Raw genomic sequence first — 20,223 nt, forward strand, 5'->3', positions numbered from 1 at the left:
CATTCATGAACTACAAATTCAAAAGACATATGCACTGTTCAAGCATACATTCAGAGAACAAAAGTGTTGCCACCACATCAAAATAATTAAACTGTTATAAAATTCACAATTCATGCAATTCTTTTCCTTTTCAATTAAGCACGTTTTTATTTAAGAAAGGTGATGGATTCATAGGACATTCATAACTTTAAGGCATAGATACTAAGACACTAATGATCACAAGACACAAACATGGATAAACATAAGCATAAAAATTCGAAAAACAGAAGAATAAAGAACAAGGAAATCAAGGAACGGGTCCACCTTAGTGATGGCGGCTCTTCCTTGCCTTTGTTGCTCCTCTCTCATGATTCTTTGATCTTCTCTTATTTCATGGAGGAGAATGGAGTGTTCTTGGTGCTCCACCCTTAGTTGTCCCATGTTGGAACTCAATTCTCCTAGGGAGGTGTTTAGTTGCTCCCAATAGTTTTGTGGAGGAAAGTGCATCCCTTGAGGCATCTCAGGGATCTCATGATGAGAGGGGTCTCTTGTGTGCTCCATCCTTGTCTTGGTAATGGGCTTATCCTCATCAATGGTGATGTCTCCCTCTATGTCAACTCCAACTGAATAACAGAGGTGACAAATGAGGTGAGGGAAGGCTAACCTTGCTAAGGTAGAGGACTTATCCGCCACCTTGTAGAGTTCTTGGGCTATGACCTCATGAACTTCCACTTTTTCTCCAATCATGATGCTATGGATCATGATGGCCCGGTCTAAAGTAACTTCAGACCGGTTGCTAGTGGGAATGATTGAGCGTTGGATAAACTCCAACCATCCTCTAGCCACGGGTTTGAGGTCATGCCTTCTTAGTTGAACCGACTTGCCTCTTGAATCTCTCTTCCATTGTGCGCCCTCTTCACATATGGTTGTGAGGACTTGGTCCAACCTTTGATCAAAGTTGACCCTTCTTGTGTAAGGATGTTCATCTCCTTGCATCATAGGCAAGTTGAACGCCACCCTCACACTTTCCGGACTACAATCCAAGTATTTCCCCCGAACCATAGTAAGATAATTCTTTGGATCCGGGTTCACACTTTGATCATGGTTCTTGGTGATCCATGCATTGGCATAGAACTCTTGAACCATCAAGATTCCAACTTGTTGAATGGGGTTGGTAAGTACTTCCCAACCTCTTCTTTGGATCTCATGGCGGATCTCCGGATATTCACCCTTTTTGAGTGAAAAGGGGACCTCGGGGATCACCTTCTTCAAGGCCACAACTTCATAGAAGTGGTCTTGATGCACCCTTGAGATGAATCTATCCATCTCCCATGACTCGGAGGTGGAAGCTTTTGCCTTCCCTTTCCTCTTTCTAGAGGTTTCTCCGGCCTTGGATGCCATAATGGTTATGGAAAAACGAAAAAGCAACGCTTTTACCACACCAAACTTAAAGATTTGCTCGTCCTCGAGCAAAAGAAGAAAGAAGAGAGTAGAAGAAGAAGAAATGAGGAAGAGGGAGTTGGTGGTGTATTCGGCCAAGGGGGGGAGAAGTGGTGTTTTGGTTGTGTGAAAATGAAGGAGTGAAGAAGGGTTTATATAGGAGAGAGGGGATATGAGGTTCGGCCATTATGGGTGGGTTTGGGAGGGAAAGTGGTTTGAATTTGAAGGGTGAGGTTGGTGGGGTTTTATGAAGGATGGATGTGAGTGGTGAAGAGAAAGATGGGATTTGATAGGTGAAGGGTTTTTGGGGAAGAGGTATTGAGGTGATTGGTGAATGGGGAAGAAAAGAGAGAGTGGTGGTGGGGTTGGTGGGGATCCTGTGGGGTCCACAGATCTTGTGGTGTCAAGGAAAAGTCATCCCTGCACCAAATGTTGCTCAAAATCACGTTTTGAGCCATTTCTGGTGTTAAACGCCGGGCTGGTGCCCATTCCTGGCGTTTAACACCAGGTTCTTGCCCTTTTCTGGCGTTTAACGCCAGTCTGGTGCCCCTTTCTGGCGTTAAACGCCCAGAATGGTGCCAGACTGGGCGTTAAACGCCCAACTGCTAGGTTTACTGGCGTTTGAACGCCAGCAACATCTTCCTCCAGGGTGTGCTGTTTTTCCTCCTGTTTTTCATTTTGTTTTTGCTTTTTCAATGGATTTTGTGACTTCTTATGATCATCAACCTACAAAAAACATAAAATAACAAAAGAAACTATATAAATTATAATCATTGGGTTGCCTCCCAACAAGCGCTTCTTTAATGTCAGTAGCTTGACAGAGGGCTCTCATGGAGCCTCACAGATACTCAGAGCAATGTTGGAACCTCCCAACACCAAACTTAGAGTTTGAATGTGGGGGTTCAACACCAAACTTAGAGTTTGGTTGTGGCCTCCCAACACCAAACTTAGAGTTTGACTGTGGGGGCTCTTCTTGACTCTGATTTGAGAGAAGCTCTTCATGCTCCATCTCTATGGTGACAGAGGGATATCCTTGAGCCTTAAACACAAAGGATTCTTCATTCACTTGAATGATCAGTTCACCTCCATCAACATCAATCACAGCCTTTGCTGTGGCTAGGAAGGGTCTGCCAAGGATGATGGTTTCATCCATGCACCTCCCAGTCTCTAGGACTATGAAATCAGTAGGGATGTAATGGTCTTCAATCTTAACCAAAACATTCTCTACAAGTCCATAAGCTTGTTTTCTGGAGTTGTCTGCCATCTCTAGTGAGATTTTTGCAGCTTGTACCTCAAAGATCCTTAGCTTCTCCATTACTGAGAGAGGCATGAGGTTTACACTTGACCCTAAGTCACACAGAGCCTTCTTGAAGGTCATGGTGCCTATGGTACAAGGTATGGAAAACTTCCCAGGATCTTGTCTCTTTTGAGGTAATTTCTGCCTAGACAAGTCATCCAGCTCTTTGGTGAGCAAAGGAGGTTCATTCTCCCAAGTCTCATTTCCACATAACTTGTCATTTCGCTTCATGATTGCTCCAAGGTATTTAGCAACTTGCTCTTCAGTGACATACTCATCCTCTTCAGAGGAAGAATACTCATCAGAGCTCATGAAAGGCAGAAGTAAGTCCAATGGAATCTCTATGGTCTCATGTTGAGTCTCAGATTCCCATGGTTCCTCATTGGGGAACTCATTGGAGGCTAGTGCACGCCCATTGAGGTCTTCCTCAGTGGCGTTCACTTCCTCCCCTTCCTCTCCAAATTCGGCCATATTGATGGCTTTGCACTCTCCTTTTGGATTTTCTTCTGTGTTGCTTGGAAGAGTACTTGGAGGGAGTTCAGTAACTTTCTTGCTCAGCTGTCCCATTTGTCCTTCCAAATTCCTAATGGAAGACCTTGTTTCAGTCATGAAACTTTGAGTGGTTTTGATTAGATTAGAGACCATGGTTGCTAAGTCAGAGGGGTTCTGCTTAGAATTCTCTGTCTGTTGCTGAGAAGATGATGGAAAAGGTTTGCCATTGTTAAACCTGTTTCTTCCACCATTATTATTGAAACCTTGTTGAGGTCTCTCTTGATTCTTCCATGAGAGATTTGGGTGATTTCTCCATGAAGAATTATAGGTGTTTCCATAGGGTTCTCCTAGGTAATTCACCTCTTCCATTGAAGGGTTCTCAGGATCATAAGCTTCTTCCTCAGATGAAGCCTCCTTAGTACTGCTTGGTGCATTTTGCATTCCAGACAGACTTTGAGAAATCAAATTGACTTGTTGAGTCAATATCTTGTTCTGAGCCAATATGGCATTCAGAGCATCAATCTCAAGAACTCCTTTCTTCTGGTTTGTCCCATTGTTCACAGGATTTCTCTCAGAAGTGTACATGAATTGGTTATTTGCAACCATTTCAATGAGCTCTTGAGCCTCTGTAGGCGTCTTCTTCAGATGAAGAGATCCTCCAGCAGAGCTATCCAAAGACATCTTGGACAGTTCAGAGAGACCATCATAGAAAATACCTATGATGCTCCATTCAGAAAGCATATCAGAAGGACATTTTCTGATTAATTGTTTGTATCTTTCCCAAGCTTCATAGAGGGATTCTCCATCCTTCTGTCTGAAGGTTTGGACTTCCACTCTAAGCTTGCTCCATCTTTGTGGTGGAAAGAACTTTGCCAATAAGGCATTGACTAGCTTTTCCCAAGAGTCCAGGCTTTCTTTAGGTTGAGAGTCCAACCATATCCTAGCTCTGTCTCTTACAGCAAAAGGGAATAGCATCAGTCTATAGACCTCAGGGTCAACCCCATTAGTCTTGACTGTGTCACAGATTTGCAAGAATTCAGCTAAGAACTGATGAGGATCTTCCATTGGAAGTCCATGGAACTTGCAATTCTGTTGCATTAGAGAAACTAATTGAGGCTTAAGCTCAAAGTTGTTTGCTCCAATGGCAGGGATAGAGATGCTTCTCCCATAAAAATCAGGAGTAGGTGCAGTAAAGTCACCCAGCACCTTCCTTGCATTGTTTGCATTATTGTTGTTTTCGGCTGCCATGCCTTCTTCTTCTTTGAAGAATTCGGTCAGGTCCTCTAAAGAGAGTTGTGCTTTGGCTTCTCTTAGTTTTCTCTTCAAGGTCCTTTCGGGTTCAGGGTCAGCTTCAACAAGAATGCCTTTGTCTCTGCTCCTGCTCATATGAAAGAGAAGAGAATAAGAAAAATGTGGAGTCCTCTATGTCACAGTATAGAGATTCCTTGAGGTGTCAGAGGAAAAGAGAAATAGAAAGAAGAAGGAGAAGAAGAATTCGAACTTTACTTAGATAAGGTTCGAATTGTGCATTAAGAAGGAGTGGTACTCCATAAATAGAAGGATGTGAGGAGGAGGGGAGTAATTTTTCGAAAATTAATTAAAATATTTTGAAAAACATTTTTGAAAAACACTAATTGATTTTCGAAAACAAAAGTGGAAAAGAAATCAAGTGATTTTTGAAAAAGGATTTGAAATTAGAAGTTAAAAAGATTTGATTGAAAACTTATTTTGAAAAAGATGTGATTAGGAAGATATGATTGGTTTTTTTAAAAAAAAATTGTGATTGAGAAGATATGATTTGAAAACAATTTTAAAAAGATTTGATTTTAAAAAATAAATGACTTGCCTAACAAGAAAAGATATGATTCAAACATAAAACCTTCCTCAACAGAAAAGGCAAAAAATGTTCAATCAAATCATTAATTGTTAGTAAGTATCTTTGAAAAAGGAAAGAAATTGATTTTGAAAACATTTGATTGAAAAGATATGATTTGAAAAAGATTTGATTTTGAAAAACTTTGAAAACTTGAAAAAAAATTGATTTTGAAAACAAAATCTTCCCCCTAGCACCAACCTGGCGTTAAACGCCCAGAATGGTATCCATTATGGCGTTTAACGCCAAAAATGCACCCTTTTTGGGCGTTAAACGCCCAACCAGGTACCCTGGCTGGCGTTTAAACGCCAGTCTGCCTTCTTCACTGGGCATTTTCGAATGCCCAGCTTTTTCTGTATAATTCCTCTACAGTATGTTCTGAATCTTCAATTTTCTGTATTATTGACTTGAAAAGACACAGATTAAAAATATTTTTGGATTTTTTTAATAATCAAAATGCAACAAGAATCAAATAACAATGCATGCTAGATACCAAACTTAGCAGTTTGTATACTATTGACACTATATGAGACACATAAACACTCAAGTCAAAAGAATTCAAAGATCAGAGTAAGAAATCATCAAGAATTACTTGAAGATCCTTAAGACACATGGATGAATGCATGCAATTGACACCAAACTTAAAATGAGACACTAGACTCAAGCAAGAAATATTTTTGGTTTTTATGATTTTTGTGAAATTTTTTTTGTGATTTTCGAAAATTAAGTGAAAACATCAAAATTCTTAATGAGAATTCCAGGAATCAGTGCAATGCTAGTCTAAGACTCCGGTCCAGGAATTAGACATGGCTTCACAGCCAGCCAAGCTTTCAAAGAAAGCTTCGGTCCAAAACACTAGACATGGCCAAAGGCCAGCCAAGCCTTAGCAGATCACTGCTCCAAAAGCAAGATCAACAAGCTCTTGTGATGATAAGTTGAAACCTCGGTCCAATGAAATTAGACATGGCCTTACAGCCAGCCAGATTTCAGCAAATCATCATGAAACTCTAGAATTCATCTTCAAGAATTTCGAAAAAAATAAATGCCTAATCTAAGCAACAAGATGAACCGTCAGTTGTCCATACACAAGAACAATCCCCGGCAACGGCGCCAAAAACTTGGTGTTGTTGCCGGATCAAAACTTGGCACTGTTATTGCAGGGAACAAATGCGAAACCGTAGTTAGGACATTTAATTCCCCGGCAACGGCGCCAAAAACTTGGTGCACGAAATTGTGATCAATACTTTTCAAAACATAAACAATCCCTAGTAATGGCTCCAAAGACTTGGTGCTCAATATCATGGCATAAACACAACTTCGCACAACTAACCAGCAAGTGCACTGGGTCGTCCAAGTAATAAACCTTACGCGAGTAAGGGTCGATCCCACGGAGATTGGTGGTATGAAGCAAGCTATGGTCACCTTGTAAATCTCAGTCAGGCAGACTCAAATGGGTATAGTGGTAAACGAAAATAACATAAAAGATAAAGATAGGGATACTTATGTATATCATTGGTGTAAGAGCTTCAGACAAGCGTATGAAGATGCCTTCCCTTCCGTCTCTCTGCTTTCCTACTGTCTTCATCCAATCCTTCTTACTCCTTTCCATGGCAAGCTTGTGTAGGGTTTCACCGTTGTCAATGGCTACCTCCCATCCTCTCAGTGAAAATACGTCCCTGATGCTCTGTCACAGCATAGGCTAATCATCTGTCGGTTCTCGGTCCGGCCGGAATAGAATCCAGTGATTCTTTTGCGTCTGTCACTAACGCCCCGCCTTTCGGAGTTTGAAGCACGTCACAGTCATTCAATCATTGAATCCTACTCAGAACACCACAGACAAGGTTAGACCTTCCGGATTCTCTTGAATGCCGCTATCAGTTCTTGCCTATACCACGAAGACTCTGATCTCACGGAATGGCTGGCTCGTTTGTCAGGCGAGCACTCGGTTGTCAGGCGATCAACCATGCATCATGCAATCAGAAATCCAAGAGATATTCACCAAGCCTCATATGCTTGTAGAACAAGAATGGTTGTCAGTCACCTTGTTCATAGGTGAGAATGATGATGAGTGTCACAGATCATCACATTCATCAAGTTGAAGAACAAGTGATATCTTGGAACAAGAACAAGCGGAATTGAATAGAAGAAACAATAGTAATTGCATTAATACTCGAGGTACAGCAGAGCTCCACACCTTAATCTATGATGTGTAGAAACTCCACCGTTGAAAATACATAAGAACAAGGTCTAGGCATGGCCGAATGGCCAGCCTCCCAAAGTGAGTTCAATCATCAAAACATGATCAAAAGACTCTCTATTACAATAGTAAAAGGTCCTACTTATAGAAAACTAGTAGCCTAAGGTGTACAAAGATGAGTAAATGACATAAAAATCCACTTCCGGGCCCACTTGGTGTGTGCTTGGGCTGAGCAATGAAGCATTTTCGTGTAGAGACTCTTCTTGGAGTTAAACGCCAGCTTTTATGCCAGTTTGGGCGTTTAACTCCCAATTAGGTGCCAGTTCCGGCGTTTAACGCTGGAATTTCTGTAGGTGACTTTGAACGCCGGTTTGGGCCATCAAATCTTGGGCAAAGTATGGACTATCATATATTGCTGGAAAGTCCAAGATGTCTACTTTCCAACGCCGTTGAGAGCGCGCCAATTGGGCTTCTGTAGCTCCAGAAAATCCACTTCGAGTGCAGGGAGGTCAGAATCCAACAGCATCTGTAGTCCTTTTCAGTCTCTGGATTAGATTTTTGCTCAGGTCCCTCAATTTCAGCCAGAAAATACCTGAAATCACAGAAAAACACACAAACTCATAGTAAAGTTCAGAAAAGTGAATTTTAACTAAAAACTAATAAAAATATACTAAAAACTAACTAGATCATACTAAAAATATACTAAAAACAATGCCAAAAAGCGTACAAATTATCCGCTCATCAATTACCCACCATCACCAATTGACTATTCTAATGGTGGTTGGGAATATCACCAAGAAAATACAAATCCTGAGCCCTCCAATCCATGGAGATATGCTTTAGAACCACAAGATGAGCCAGAGAGTCATATGGGATACTTTCCACCACTACAAAATGATTCAAGTCATTATTCTAATGGTGGCTGGGAGTATCACCAAGAAATTGTAAATTCTAAGCACTCCAATCCATGGATATTTACTCCAGAGCCATAAATTAATCAAATAAAGCACATGAGATACTGTCCAGAACCACAAAATGACTTATATCATTATCCTCATGGTATCTGTGCATATCAACAAGAGTGTGAATAATCAAGTGAAAGGAATTTCCTCCCAGAGCCACAAAGTGAATCATATTGTTATGACACTAACACAAACTATGGCTAGGAAGGGAATTCTAATGCTCCATACTATATTCAGCAAGAGACATCATCTCTTGATTATGCTTTCAATAAATTCATGCAAGATTGCCACCCAATGCCACAAAGTGATCAACATCCTGATGAATTCTACAATGATTCACATTGTGGATGGGAGGATCAAAACCAAAAAGTAATTGACAGTTCATACTCCATCTATCAAGAGCCATCATCACTTAAGCAAACCTTCAATTCATTCATGCTAAATTGTCCAACCTCATCTCTCAGTTTTCCACTTGAAAATTTTTTATCACTTGATCTTGCCTCAACACAAAGCCTCCCTCAAGATCCATACAACTCATTTCACCAACCACAAAATTCATTTCACTACACAAAAACTCATCTCAACAGTCATAAAATTCATCCCACAACTCACAAAACTCATTCCACACCCCTCAACACAAATTCACCACAACACACCCATGTCACCAAAATTTCTCTCAACCTTCATCCCTTGAGCTAGCATTTGAACAATACCTACAAATATCCATAGACTCTTGGAAAGAGCAAGAAATACTCTGCAAAAAGATGGATGAGCACTTGGAGAAAATAAGGAAACACTCAGAACTGCTAAGCAAGAAAGATGAAGACCAATTGGTGGATGTAAAGGAGAAAGTAGAAGAGCAAGATGAAGAGGCCTTTGTGTCAAGTGAATTTTCAGTGAAGAAGGAAGAGGTGGTGGAAGTATTTGAACCTAAACTTGCATTTTCACAGAAGCCACTTGAGATGACAAGGGAACATAAAAACTTATAACTCTCACAAACTTCCCTGAACCAAAATGTCTCAGCACTTGAATCCATGATTGAAAGATATGAAGAGGAGATGAAGAAATCTTAGAAAAATCAATAAACCTCCTCCATGAAAGAGTTATGAAGTCAAATGTTGAGTGAAAAGGAAGGAGTTGAGGAATAATAAAGTGAGGAAGACAATCAAGGAAATCCATACTTAAGTGAGGCAGAAAGTTGCATAGAAGAAGGGCTCATCGAACCACCAATTCAAAAGGCTTTTGATGAAGAAAAAGCTCTAACAATCACACAACCACCAAGTCTTGAATCCAAAGAAGTGAAGACAACTAACAAGAGTACCAATCCTACCCCTGATCCAGCAAACAAGCTCAATCAAGCCATCAGCAAAAGGAAGCTTGCTGAGGAAAGACCAAGATATGGGACAATAGCTGAATCTTCTCCTCCCTTGAGGTCATTCCTCTTAACAAACTGGAAGAAGAGGAAGAAAGTGAAGAACAATATGTCAAGCTAATGACACTAAAAGAGTGCTTGTGGAGAGGCAACCCAACCTTAGGTAACATGTCATTTCTCTGCTTGGTTTATTTTCTTTCTTTGCTGTGTTTAAATTTTAATAAATTGGCATATGATTACATTCTAAGTTTAGTGTTTCCCTGCAACAATCTATTTTCAATCTCTATGGATGATTGGATCAAATCTGAATTGAAAGTGTCACACTAAGATTTTATGTTTGGTGTGCCACTTATTTCCTATGTAATCTATTCAGCAGCACCACTTGTCTGCATAATCATAATGCCTTGCAGTGTTATCTTTCTTTTAGTTAGACAATTTTAGTTTTCTCTTTGTTTTAGTCATTTTCTTATTTTTAATGCTTTCTGTTATTAACTGTTTTTGTTAATACATCACCAAGAAATCCTTATTCATGACAGATTTTTAGCTTGGTGATTGTATTTAACATATAACAGTTTCATTTAGTCTTAGTTCAAATAAAATGGACATGTAATTTCATTCTAAGTTTGATGTTGCTATGCAACAAAATTTGCTTCCAATCTTTACTAGATACTTGCATCAATTTCAAGTGTAAGTGTCACACTAAGTTTGGTGTGCCATTTACTTTCTTTACGCAATGTATCATGCACACTCTCTATGTTTGTGATGAGCGGATAATTTATACGCTTTTTGGCATTGTTTTTAGTATGTTTTCAGTATCTTTTAGTTAATTTTTAGTATATTTTTATTAGTTTTTAGTTAAAATTCACTTTTCTGGACTTTACTATGAGTTTGTGTGTTTTTCTGTGATTTCAGGTATTTTCTGACTGAAATTGGAGGTTCTGAGCAAAAATCTGATTCAGAGACCAAAAAGGACTGCAGATGCTGTTGGATTCTGACCTCCCTGCACTCGAAGTGGATTTTCTGGAGCTACAGAAGCCCAATTGGCGCGCTCTCAACGGCGTTGGAAAGTAGACATCCTGGGCTTTTCAGCAATATATAATAGTTCATACTTTGCCCAAGATTTGATGGCCCAAATCGGCGTAGCAATTCGGCCTCAGAAATTCCAGCGTTAAACGCCGGAACTGGCATAAAACTTGGAGTTAAACGCCCAAACTGGCATGAAAGCTGGCGTTTAACTCCAGAAAACGTCTCTACACATAAAAGCTTCAATGCTCAGCCCAAGCACACACCAAATGGGCCAGGAAGTGGATTTTTCTGTCATTTACTCATTTCTGTAAACCTTAGGATACTAGCTTTTACTATTTATAGGATCTTTTGACATTGTAATCAGAACCGGATGACCTCATGACATTTTTACACGTTTCTTGTGTACCTTCCACAGCATGAGTCTCTAAACCCCATGGTTGGGGGTGAGGAGCTCTGCTGTGTCTTGATGGATTAATGCAATTACTACTGTTTCTTATTCAATCATGCTTGCTTCCATTCTAAGATATCACTTGCTCTTAACATGGATGAATGTGATGATCCGTGACACTCATCATCATTCTCAACTATGAACATGTGCCTGACAACCACCTCTGTTCTACTTTAGATTGAGTAGATATCTCTTGGGTTCCTTAACCAGAATCTTCGTGGTATAAGCTAGAACTGATGGCGGCATTCAAGAGAATCCGGAAGGTCTAAACCTTGTCTGTGGTATTCTGAGTAGGATTCAATGACTGAGTGACTGTGACGTGCTTCAAACTCCTGAAGGCGGGGCGTTAGTGACAGGCGCAAAAGAATCACTGGATTCTATTCCGGCCTGATTGAGAACCGACAGATGAATTCCGCTATGACTGTGACAGGGCATATGCAATCGCTTTCACTGAGAGGATGGGAGGTAGCCACTGACAACGGTGAAACCCTACATACAGCTTGCCATGGAAGGAGTCTTGCGTGTTTGATGAAGATGACAGTAGGAAAGCAGAGATTCGGAAGATGGAGCATCTCCAAAGCCTCAGCCTATTCTCCATTACTGCAAAACAAGTACCTTTTTCATGTTCTTTTGCTTTTTACAATCAATCCTGATAATTTCTGATATCCTGACTAAGATTTACAAGATAACCATAGCTTGCTTCAAGCCGACAATCTCCGTGGGATCGACCCTTGCTCACGCAAGGTATTACTTGGACGACCCAGTGCACTTGCTGGTTAGTTGTGCGGGATTGCAAAAGTGTTATTGCAATTTCGTGCACCAAGTTTTTGGCGCCGTTGCCGGGGATTGTTCGAGTTTGGACAACTGACGGCTTATCTTGTTGCTTAGATTAGGACTGTTTTATTTTTGTTAGTTTAGAGTCTTTTAGTTGAGTCTAGTTTCATATTCTAAGTTTGGTGTCAATTGCATGCTTTTGTTTTTCTTTTAAAAATTTTCGATTTTGCATGTTCTTAGTCCCTTTTTGATTCATAAAAATTCTAAGTTTGGTGTCCTCTTTGTGTTTTTCCTTTAAAATTTTCGAAAATTAGTGTTTGATTCTCTAAAAATTTTAAGTTTGGTGTCTTTTTGTTGTTCTTCTCTTTCCTCTTTTTAAAAATCAAATCTTTTTCATAAAAACTTTTCAATCATATCTTTCTAATTGCTATTTTCAAAATCTTCTTAATTAACTAATTGATTCAGTTCTCAATTTGCTTTGATCTTATTTTCTTTTTGATTTTCGAATTTTTATTTTAATTTTCTTTTGTTTTATTTTAATTTTTTCGTTAATTCAAAAAAAAAATTTATCTTTTTGCAATCATTGTCATTTCCCTTTTGTCCATCATGGACTCAAGTGGAATTAATCAGTCCAAGAGGACTCTGGGGTCATATGCTAACCCCATTACAGCTGCATATGGGAGTAGCATCTGTATACCTCCCATCAAAGCAAGCAGCTTTGAGCTCAACCCTCAACTCATTATCATAGTGCAGCAAAATTGCCAGTATTCCGGTCTTCCACAGGAAGAACCTACTGAGTTTCTGGCACAGTTCTTACAAATTGCTGACACAGTACATGATAAAGAGGTAGATCAGGATGTCTACAGACTATTACTGTTTCCATTTGCTGTAAAAGATCAAGCTAAAAGGTGGTTGAATAACCAACCTACAGCAAGCATAAAGACATGGAAACAGTTATCAGACAAATTCCTGAATCATTTCTACCCTCCAAAGAGGATGACACAGCTAAGGCTGGACATCCAAGGCTTTAAACAAGAGGATAATGAATCCCTTTATAATGCCTGGGAGAGGTATAGAGGTATGCTTAGAAAATGCCCATCTGAAATGTTTTCAGAGTGGGTACAGTTAGACATCTTCTACTATGGGCTCACAGAAAAAGCTCAGATGTCTTTAGACCACTCAGCTGGTGGATCTATACACATGAGGAAGACAATTGAAGAAGCTCAAGAGCTTATAGACACTGTTGCTAGAAACCAATACTTATATTCTAGCAATAAGTTCGTTCCAGAGGAGGAAGTCATGGCATTAGTCACTGATCCTAATCCTCAAGAACAGATGAATGAGCTTAATCAACAATTGCTCCTGATGACAGAACAGTTAGCAGAATTTAAAGAAATGCTCCATGATACTAAGGTTGCTAACAAGAGCATAGAACTGCAGTTGAATCAAGCAAAACAGCAAATATCTAAACAGATAACTGAAGAATGTCAAGCAGTTCAACTGAGGAGTGGGAAAACACTGAACACCACTGCTCAAAGGAGCAAGAAGGCAAACAAAGAACAATTGACAGAGGATAACCAAACCACTGTTCAAAATCCCTCTGAGGACAACAAGAGCCCAGAGAGGAATATTGTTGGCGTTCAAACGCCAGAAAGGGAAGGAAAGTTGGCGTTAAACGCCCATTCCTTGCCCAGTTCTGGCGTTCAAACGCCAGAAAAGGGGGAGAAGTTGGCGTTTAACGCCCAATCTTCACCCATTCCTGGCGTTCAAACGCCCAAGGAGGATCAGACACCTGAGAGTGCTGATAATTATCCCTCTAACAAGGCTTCTTCAACCACTTCTGTAAGGAATAAACCTGCAGCATCTAAGGTTGAGGAATATCAAGCCAAGATGCCTTATCCTCAGAAACTCCGCAAAGCGGAACAGGATAAGCAATTTGCCCGCTTTGCAGACTATCTAAGGACTCTTGAAATAAAGATTCCGTTTGCAGAGGCACTTGAGCAAATACCTTCTTATGCTAAGTTCATGAAAGAGGTCTTAAGTCATAAGAAGGATTGGAGAGAAACTGAAAAAGTGTTTCTCACTGAAGAATGCAGTGCAGTCATACTAAAAAGCTTACCAGAAAAGCTTCAAGATCCTGGAAGCTTTATAATACCATGCACATTAGAAGGAGCTTGCACCAAGACAGCCCTATGTGATCTTGGAGCAAGCATCAATCTAATACCTGCATCCACTATCAGAAAGCTTGGGTTGGCTGGAGAAGTCAAACCAACCAGGATATGCCTCCAACTTGCTGATGGCTCCATTAAACACCCATCAGGCATAATAGAGGATATGATTGTCAAGGTTGGGCCCTTTGCCTTTCCCACTGACTTTGTGGTGCTGGAAATGGAGGAGCACAAAAGTGCAACTCTCATTCTAGGAAGACCATTCCTAGCAACTGGACGAACTCTCATTGATGTACAAAAAGGGGAAGTAACCCTGAGAGTCAATGAGGATGAGTTCAAGTTGAATGCTGTGAAAGCAATGCAGCATCCAAACACACCAGATGACTGCATGGGCGCTGACATTATTGACTCTCTGGTAGAAGAGATCAATATGACTGAAAGCCTAGAATTAGAGCTTGAGGACATCTTCAAAGATGCTCAACCTGATCAAGAAGAACTAGAGGAAGTAAAGGAATTTTCGAAAATTCCTCAGGAGGAGGATAAACCTCCCAAACCTGAACTCAAACCTCTACCACCATCTCTGAAATATGCATTTCTAGGAGAGGGTGACACTTTTCCAGTGATTATAAGCTCTGCTTTAGATCCACAGGAAGAGGAAGCACTGATTCAAGTGCTAAGGACGCACAAGACAGCTCTTGGGTGGTCCATAAGTGATCTTAAGGGCATTAGCCCAGCTAGATGCATGCACAAGATCCTATTGGAGGATAATGCCAAACCAGTGGTCCTACCACAGAGGCGGCTAAATCCAGCCATGAAGGAGGTGGTGCAGAAAGAGGTCACTAAATTACTAGAGGCTGGGATTATTTATCCTATTTCTGATAGCCCCTGGGTGAGCCCTGTCCAAGTTGTTCCCAAAAAGGGAGGCATGACAGTGGTTCATAATGAAAAAAATGAACTGGTTCCTACAAGGACAGTCATAGGGTGGCGCATGTGTATTGACTACAGAAGGCTCAATACAGCCACCAAAAAGGATCATTTTCCCTTACCATTCATAGACCAAATGCTAGAAAGACTAGCTGGTCATGACTACTACTGCTTTTTGGATGGCTATTCAGGCTACAACCAAATTGCAGTAGATCCCCAGGACCAAGAGAAAACAGCATTCACCTGCCCTTCTGGCGTGTTTGCCTATAGGAGAATGCCTTTTGGCCTGTGCAATGCACCTGCAACCTTTCAGAGGTGCATGCTCTCTATCTTCTCAGACATGGTAGAGAAATTTCTGGAAGTCTTCATGGATGACTTTTCAGTATATGGAGACTCATTCAGCTCCTGTCTTAACCACCTATCACTTGTCTTGAAAAGATGCCAAGAGACTAACCTGGTTTTAAACTGGGAGAAATGTCACTTTATGGTGACTGAAGGAATTGTCCTTGGGCACAAAATTTCAAGCAGAGGAATAGAGGTGGATAAGGCAAAGGTAGAGGTAATTGAAAAATTACCACCACCTGCCAATGTTAAGGCAATCAGAAGCTTTCTTGGGCATGCAGGATTTTATAGAAGGTTTATAAAGGATTTTTCGAAAATTGCAAAACCTTTGAGTAACCTGCTAGCTGCTGACACACCATTTGTGTTTGACACACAGTGTCTGCAGGCATTTGAGACCCTGAAAGCTAAACTGGTCACAGCACCAGTCATCTCTGCACCAGATTGGGCATTACCATTTGAATTAATGTGTGATGCCAGTGATCATGCCATTGGTGCAGTGTTGGGACAGAGGCATAACAAACTTTTGCACGTCATTTATTATGCCAGCCGTGTTCTAAATGACGCACAAAAGAACTACACAACCACAGAGAAAGAGTTACTTGCAGTGGTTTATGCCATTGACAAGTTTAGATCCTACCTAGTGGGATCAAAGGTGATTGTGTACACTGACCATGCTGCTCTTAAATACTTACTCACAAAGCAGGATTCAAAACCCAGGCTTATCAGATGGGTGTTGCTTCTGCAAGAGTTTGATATAGAAATAAGAGACAGAAAAGGGACAGAGAACCAAGTGGCTGATCATTTGTCCCGAATAGAACCAGTAGCTGGGGTGTCCCTTCCTTCTACTGAGATCTCTGAGACTTTCCCAGATGAGCAACTCTTTGCCGTCCAGGAAGCTCCATGGTTTGCAGATATGGCAAACTATAAAGCTGTGAGGTTCATACCCAAGGAGTACAGCTATGTGCAAAGAAAGAAATTAATTCCAGATGCCAAGTACTACCTTTGGGATGAACCATATCTCTTTAAGAGATGTGCTGACGGAGTGATCCGCAGATGTGTACCCAGAGAAGAAGCACAGAGGATCCTATGGCACTGCCATGGATCACAGTATGGAGGACATTTTGGAAGTGAGCGAACAGCCACTAAAGTTCTCCAGTGCGGCTTCTACTGGCCTACTCTCTATAAAGATTCCCAAGAGTTTGTGCGTAACTGTGACAGTTGCCAAAGAGCTGGTAACCTGCCTCACGGATATGCCATGCCTCAACAAGGGATATTAGAGATAGAATTGTTTGATGTATGGGGGATTGACTTCATGGGGCCATTCCCACCATCATACTCAAACACTTACATTCTGGTGGCAGTAGACTATGTATCTAAGTGGGTAGAAGCAATTGCTACACCCACTAATGACACCAAGACCGTGCTAAAGTTCCTCCAGAAAAACATCTTCAGCAGATTTGGTGTTCCCAGAATACTAATCAGTGATGGGGGCTCTCATTTCTGTAACAAACAGCTATACTCTGCTATGGTTAGATATGGAATCAGCCATAAAGTGGCAACTCCGTATCATCCACAGACAAATGGGCAAGCAGAAGTCTCTAACAGAGAACTAAAAAGAATCCTAGAACGGACTGTGATGGCCCGAAGAAAGGATTGGGCAAAGAGCTTGGATGATGCTCTATGGGCATACAGAACAGCATTCAAGACTCCTATAGGAACCTCTCCATACCAACTGGTGTATGGGAAAGCCTGTCATTTGCCTGTGGAACTGGAACATAAAGCCTATTGGGCAACCAGATTCCTAAACATGGATGCTCAGTTAGCTGGTGAGAAAAGACTGCTCCAGCTAAATGAGCTAGAGGAGTTCAGACTCAATGCCTTTGAAAATGCAAAAATTTATAAGGAAAAGGCAAAGAAGTGGCATGACAAGAGATTGTCAACCAGAGTCTTTGAGCCAAGACAAAAAGTTCTGCTCTTCAACTCCAGGCTCAAATTGTTTCCAGGAAAACTCAAATCCCGGTGGAGGGGTTCGTATGTGATTACAGGAGTGTCACCATATGGATATGTTGAGCTTCAGGATATTGATTCAGACAGAAAGTTCATTGTTAATGGACAGAGAATCAAGCATTATCTTGAAGGCAATTTTGAGCAGGAATGCTCAAGACTGAGACTTGAGTGATTCTTAGCAGAAGTCCAGCTAAAGACAGTAAAGAAGCGCTTGCTGGGAGGCAACCCAGTCATTAGGAGGGTATATGATTAGTTCTTACAAAGGCAAATATCAAAAATGAAGGAATTCACAGAGTTACAGAAGGATTCAGCTCAAAAAGCAGAAAAAATGAGCTTACTGGCGAAAAAACGCCAGTAAGGGGCATTTTGGGCGTTAAACGCCAGAATGGGTACCATTCTGGGCGTTTAACGCCAGGAATGGTGCCATTTTGGGCGTTAAACGCCAGAATGGGCACCATTCTGGGCGTTTAACGCCAGGTGTGCAGCATCCTGGGCGTTTTGAAAAACGCCCAGTGACAAAGGATTTCTGGCGTTTAACGCCAGCCAGGGCACCTGGCTGGGCGTTAAACGCCCAAAAGGGGTAGCAATTGGGCGTTAAACGCCAGAATGGGTGCCATTCTGGGCGTTTAACGCCAGCTTGGTGGGGGGACCACAATTTTGTTTTCAATTCAAATTTTTTCAAACTTTCCTTTTCTCACCCATACTTTTCTACAAAATCACACTTCAATCATTCATCATTCACTTTCAAATCTTCAAAAATCAAAACCACTCTTCAAATTTATTTCAAATCAATTACAAACATTGTTCAAAAATTTCACCCTTTTCTCAATTTCTTTCCATATCTTCTCAAATCTCCTTTCAAATTTCTCTCTTCTTTTTCGAAAACTCCCCTCCCCACCTTATAAATACACGTTTGGCTCCCTCATTCCATCACACCATTCGAATTTCCTCTTCCTCCCCCTCTCTTCTCTCTTTTCTTTTGCTTGAGGACAAGCAAACCTCTAAGTTTGGTGTGCTTTTCTGTGATCACTAAGCCAAGATTCATCAAGATCATGGCTCCTAAGGGAAAACAAACCAATTTGAGAGGAAAGAAAGAGACTAATCCAAAGAATCTTTGGAATCAAGAGAAGTTCTTAACCAAAGAACATGAAGACCATTATCACAAAATAATGGGTCTGAGGTCAGTGATCCCGGAAGTAAAATTTGATCTGAAAGAAGATGAATATCCGGGGATCCAAGAGCAAATTCGAAATAGAGGTTGGGAAGTTCTAACCAATCCTGAGACAAAGGTTGGAAGGAACATGGTTCAGGAATTCTACTCAAATCTGTGGCTGACAGATAAGCAGAGAATGACTGGAACCGCTTACCATACCTATAGAACCATGGTCAGAGGGAAAGTTATGTACTTCCATCTGGACAAAATTAGAGAAATCTTCAAGTTGCCTCAACTGCAAGATGATCCCGACTCCTTTAATAGGAGGATGGTGAGAGTAGATAAAGGGTTGGATCAAGTTCTAGAGGACATATGCCTCCCTGGAACTAAGTGGATAACCAATTCAAAGGGTGTCCCAAACCAACTCAAGAGGGGAGACCTCAAACCAATTGCAAAAGGTTGGCTAGACTTTATTGGGCATTCCATATTGCCCACTAGCAACCGTTCTGAGGTTACTATTAAGAGAGCAGTGATAATTCATAGCATTATGCTTGGAAAAGCAGTGGAGGTGCATCATGTGATTGCTTGTGAGATCTACACAATTGCAAATAAGAATTCCGCTGTGACCAAACTGGCTTACCCAAGCTTGATCTCCTTGCTCTGTAAAGAGGCTGGGGTGAAGATGGAAGCAGATGAATTCATACCCATTGAACATTCAATCACCAAGAAGTCAATGGAAGGAGCAAGAGGAGCAGGGGCGTGAGCTCCAAGAGCTGAAACGCCAAAAGCTCTCCTCTCAAGCTGAGGGAGCATCCACTTCTCAAAATCAAGGTTGTTGAGTCCTAACTCTGTGAAAACCTCTATCATTAGTAGCCTATGTTTTTGCGTTTCTTTATCTTATTTTGTTCTCTATTTTTATTTTCTAGTTTAATCTTATATTTAGTTTTGAGTCTTGTTCTTAGTTCATAATTAATAAAATTTAAATATTCTGCCTTAAAGTTATGGATGTCCTATGAATCCATCACCTCTCTTAAATGAAAAATGCTTTAATCACAAAAGAACAAGAAGTACAGGATTTCGAAATTTATCTCTGAAACTAGTTGAATTAGTTTGATGTGGTGACAATACTTTCTGTTTTCTGAATGTATGCTTGAACAGTGCATATGTCTTTTGAATTTGCTGTTTTAAGAATGTTAAAATTGTTGGCTCTTGAAAGAATGAGGAGAAAGAGAACTGTTATTGAGGATCTGAAAAATCATAAAAATGATTCTTGAAGCAAGAAAAAAAAGCAGTGAATGCAAAAAAAAAAATTCGAAAAAAAAAGAGAAGAAAAAGAAAAAGAAAGAAATAAAGTTGTGAACCAAGGCAAAAAGAGTGTGCTTAAGAACCCTGGACACCTCTAATTGGAGACTTTAGCAAAGCTGAGTCACAATCTAAAAAGGTTCACCCAATTATGTGTCTGTGGCATGTATGTATCCGGTGGTAATACTGGAAGACAGAGTGCTTTGGGCCACAGCCAAGACTCATACACTAGCTATGTTCAAGAATCATCATACTTAACTAGGAGAATCAATAACACTATCTGAGTTCTGAGTTCTCATAGATGCCAATCATTCTGAACTTCAAAGGATAGAGTGAGATGCCAAAACTGTTCGGAGGCAAAAAGCTACTAGTCCCGCTCATCTAATTGGAGCTATGTTTCTGTGATATTTTGGAGTCTATAGTATATTCTCTTCTTTTTATCCTGTTTTGATTTTCAGTTGCTTGGG

At 40.6% G+C, this 20,223-nt stretch overlaps 1 non-coding gene across 1 annotated transcript; it reads left to right on the forward strand.

Moving 5' to 3' along the window:
* Positions 1-3,943: 3,943 nt before the first annotated feature.
* On the forward strand, positions 3,944-4,051 carry LOC130952419 (small nucleolar RNA R71). Its single transcript, XR_009074600.1, has one exon. It is a non-coding gene; the product is annotated as a small nucleolar RNA R71 (small nucleolar RNA).
* The last annotated feature ends 16,172 nt before the right edge of the window (positions 4,052-20,223 follow it).

The sequence above is a fragment of the Arachis stenosperma genome, chromosome 9 (genome assembly GCF_014773155.1).
Source record: "Arachis stenosperma cultivar V10309 chromosome 9, arast.V10309.gnm1.PFL2, whole genome shotgun sequence".
NCBI classification, from domain to species: domain Eukaryota; kingdom Viridiplantae; phylum Streptophyta; class Magnoliopsida; order Fabales; family Fabaceae; genus Arachis; species Arachis stenosperma.